Raw genomic sequence first — 4,527 nt, 5'->3', positions numbered from 1 at the left:
GCCAGCATTGTAAAAAGAGAGAAACTACTACTACTACTACTACTACTACACACACACACACACACACACACACACACACACACACGCACTTCACTTCCCCTAGGGATGAACAGCAGTCCTTGATATTCTAAATAGGTATCAATCACTTGGGTGGGGGACCAAGATCTTGGCCACCCCTTCCAGGAAAGATCTCTGACCCATCCCTTTCCAAAACATCCTTCCTCGTTCCTTGTACACTTGCTCCTTGTCTTGCTTCCCCATTTGATCCTCATTTTATCAATCTTACCTAAGGAACTATATTTGTCATAATCTTATTAGTTGATCATAGTTTTGTCCCACCTTGTGATTTCCCATAGGATCAATATTACCTAAGGGACTGTACTTGTAATCTTACTAGTTGACTATGGTATTGTCCCACCTTGAACCCGCCTCACCTCGTGGCTTTGTTCCACAAAACACTTTTGAGAAGCAGGTTGGGCACACAACCCGTTTTCCTGTCCACCTTCTGTCTCTCTTAGACAGGAGCTATCATTAAATTTTTCCTACTCTTAACCTCTGTTGTTCCTAGAATTCATTCTTCAATTTTAAAGAACATGAACTCACTTTTCAGATATCTAACTGGTTTGGGAGTTGCATCTATTCCCCCTATATTAGAGGCATGATATTCATCAGTGGATTACTCTGCTGATGAGTTTATATCTAAATGTGATGTTGGGAGGTAGAACCTAGTGGGAGGAGGTGGGTTGCCAGTGGCATGGCCAGGAAGGGTCTATCTCCTTCCCTCCTTGCTTGATATCTCTGCTTCCTGCCATACCTTGAGCTGTTTCTCCTCTGCCATGCCCCCCTGCCAGGCCACCCTGCCTTGGAACCAGCAGACTCTAGACAAAATCCCTACAAACTGTGAGCCAAAATAAACCTTTCTTTCGAAGAGTTGTGGGTGTTGGGTATTGTGTCTCAATGAAGAAAAAGTAACTGAGACACTTAATACAAGCTCGACAAATACTATCGCTGGGCTATATCTCCAGCCCCTGTAGATGATTCACTATCAAGGACAGCAACACGTTAGAAGGTTAGAAGAGTTCTCTGTAGCTTATAGTATAAAGCAGTCTTTTTTTTTTTCATCTTCTTCTTGTACTGGGGATTGAACTCAGGACCTTGTGCTTGTAAGGCAGGTGTGGTGCCACTGAGCTAAATTCCCAGCCCCCTACAGTCTTCTTAAACTTTGATAATATGCATATGTAAAAGATCTGTAGATCTTGTTAAAATGCAGGTTTTGATTCAGAAAGTCTTCAATGAGACCCAAGATTTTGCATTTCTAACAAATTTCTAGGTGATATAAATGAAACTTGTTCCTGAACTACACTCAGAAACAAGAGTAAAATGGAGCTTTTCAACCTGAGCTGAAGATTAGAAACACCTGGGAAGCCTTTAAAACTCCTGATACCCAGGCTTTTTCAGGACCATTAAGTCAGGACCCAGGCATCCATATTTGTCAACACTGCAATGTGTAGCCAAGGGTGGGAACTGAAGCGTAATGCTCCCCTCCAAAGCTCTGGATCAGTCTTCAAAGAAATATCCACAAAGGTTGGGGATTTAGCTCAGTGGCACCATGCCTGCCTCAAAAGCTCAAGGTCCTGAGTTTGATCCCCAGTACCCAAAAAAACTAAAACCAAACAAACATACATATATATATATATATATATATATATATATATATATATATATAGTGTTAACATTAAGAATCTGAATACAGTTTTAGTGTACTATTAATCTTTGGTTTGTTACTATATTTCTCTATCAAAACTGATTTAGAAGCAAGAGACTTAATACATGTAAAAATTCTAATACAGATGTAGTCTTTGCCTCCCACCCAGACCTCCCCCCTTGCCCTAAACACCTCGAAACATTGTCCAAGGAGCTGCTTGCAGCTGCTATACCCTCTTAGCCACAGCTATTTTTGGGAAGGATGGACAACTGACCAAAGTGAGCCAGTTTGTTCATTTACCATTCTTTTTAAAAAGTCAAATGAATTAAATGCCTGCTATGAGCTCAGCATCTTGACTGGAGCAGGGAATAAGTTGGTGAACCTGAGTTCGATCCCCAGTACCAGAAAATAGAGCTATCAAGAGTTGGGTGTCTAGGGCCGGGGATTTAGCTCAGTGGTTCCGGTGCCTGCCTCGCAAGTGCAAGGTCCTGAGTTCGATCTCCGGTACCAAAAAAAAAAAAAAAAAAGTTGGGTATCTAATAGAGTTGGCCAGATCTGTCTGGCCAGACAGAGGAGCTAAGAATTATCTAGGCAGAAATCATATTACAAAGGTGCAAAAGAAAACGAGCAGTTAGAATTTAAAGTTCAAAGAGCTCTAGTGTAGATTTCATGAGATGGACGCAGAGGTAGGTAGGTATTTATTCCAAGAAGTGTAAGGGGAATAACGGGCAATGGAGATAGCTGGTAAGCTCATGTGGAGTCAGTCCTGAAACTGTTCTAGAAAGCCAGGTCCATGTATCAAGGATTCTTTCAAATTAAAGGTGCCATTGACCTACACATACCTGGCTTCTCACTTCTGAATGTAAGATTAACTGTGATATTCTTACAATGAATCCTCTTTAACATCAGCTAATTCAAGAGGGTTTGAATTCCTTGGAATTAAATAATGGAATCAAGCTTTTGATTCTTAAGGACTACTCAGTACTAGTTATAACTTATGGCAGACTCCTTAGACTGGGTAGTGTTTAGGGGAAGCAATTTGTTTTTGTTTTTTAAAAGTACGGGGAGCTCATACTGCTAGTAGATTCACAAAACTAAGCAGTCTTGTTGCTTTCAAGAAAAATGGTTAATCGGAAGGTGGCTCCAACAACCAATCAATAATCTAATTGTAGACAAAGTATCTGTAAAAATAACTTGAGCAGCAGCTGACCTTGCAAACAGAAGTTTCTTGGACAATGGTTCTCAACTGGGGCTGATTTTTTATTTTACCTCAGGGACACAATGCCAAGAGGTATTCTGGGTTGTCCCAACTGAGGGAGTGCTTCTGGCATCTGCGAGGCTAGGCTTGCTGGTAAACAGTCTATAGTGCAAAGGACAAGCAAGAATTGCCAGCCTAAAATCTCAGTCGTACCAAGGTTGAGAACTGCAACAATATTTTAGTTTCAGGAACTGAAAAGAAAGCTTGTTTTCAGAATGGTGAAAATGACTTTGCAACATTTCCTTGATCTAGTTCTATAGACATCATGTAAAATATAATGAGCAAAAGTTTTATAATACTAAAACGATAAAGTGAAATGTCCTCTCATCAAGACTATGGGAAACTTGACCAGAATCAAACACTGAAGAATTGTTAAAAAATGGCTTCCGCATGGAGTGTGTCCTAGAATGGAGGCAAGGTAATTCATTGAGAGTATAAAGAGAAAACAGAACTTCTATTATACTGTCAGTCTGGAAAGACTAAAATTGACTAGTGCCTTCATCTAGCCTGGATGTCAGACAGTTAAGTGCTAAACAGGATGTACTAAGCGTCCTGTGAGAAAAACAGATGTTTCTTTGATTGATGGCGGGACCTCATCTACTTGAAACATGGTTTCTGGCCATAGGTTCGATTAGCCAAAACCTATTCGTTTTTTGTTTACATCCGACCAAATCCCCAACTGGGGTAGTCAAGGAAACAAATGTTAATAGCCAAGAGGCATGGAAAGATCACACTGATTAGACTCCAGGCAGGAATGAAAACTTTGTTAGCTTAGCCCCCCCCCCCCCAAAAGAGTAAGTGCCTCATTTTTGGTGTTTAGGGCATAGTAAAACAGACCTTACAAAAGCAATACTCACATTATTTTATTAAGTATAATTTAAATTACTCATAAGAATTAAAGAGCTGAAATAAACAGCCTTTTTTTTTTTTGGTACCGGGGACCGAACTCGGGACCTTCCGCTTGAGAGGCAGGCGGCGGCACCACTGAGCTAAATCCCCAGCCCTAAACAGCTTTTAAAGTATTTTTTACCACCTTATAGAAGTCCATCAAGCATTTTGTGAGTCTGGGCATCAGATGGCGCTCACCCTTACTAAAAGCCTGAGCAGCGCCGGAACACATAACGCTGACAAGTCCAGCTCCGACATTAGGCAACTAGGTCTGGTCAATCTCCTAAATTTCCATTTCCACACCCGCGCGATGGGGACGGAGGAACGACGGGGGTACGGCCTTTGATTCTGACTGATTGCAATGAGACGGACCCACTGCTGTTTGAAATATCAATTGAAAAGAGTACAACCAGTTGCTCTAGGTGGGCGGCAGAACAAAATTTCTTAGCCGAATAGTCCAGCCTCCATTACCCCGAGAAGTCCCGTAATAGGGTCACGGCCAACAAAAGTGATCTTCCAGGAAGAAAGCGTGGCTCCCCTGAGGAGAGACATAAGCACTCTGGGAACGCCGCAACAAGGGACAAACTTAGCTCTTGCTAGGTGGTGCCGGGCACGGAAGCAACTTCCGCCCCGGCCCGGGAGGAGCCGCCCTGCAGTCACGTGGGTTCACCGAACC

The sequence above is a fragment of the Heterocephalus glaber genome, unplaced genomic scaffold (assembly GCF_053883595.1).
Source record: "Heterocephalus glaber isolate CG9 unplaced genomic scaffold, H.glaber_assembly_v1.0 deba00000942, whole genome shotgun sequence".
NCBI lineage: Eukaryota > Metazoa > Chordata > Mammalia > Rodentia > Bathyergidae > Heterocephalus > Heterocephalus glaber.
This window is presented reverse-complemented; position numbering follows the sequence as displayed.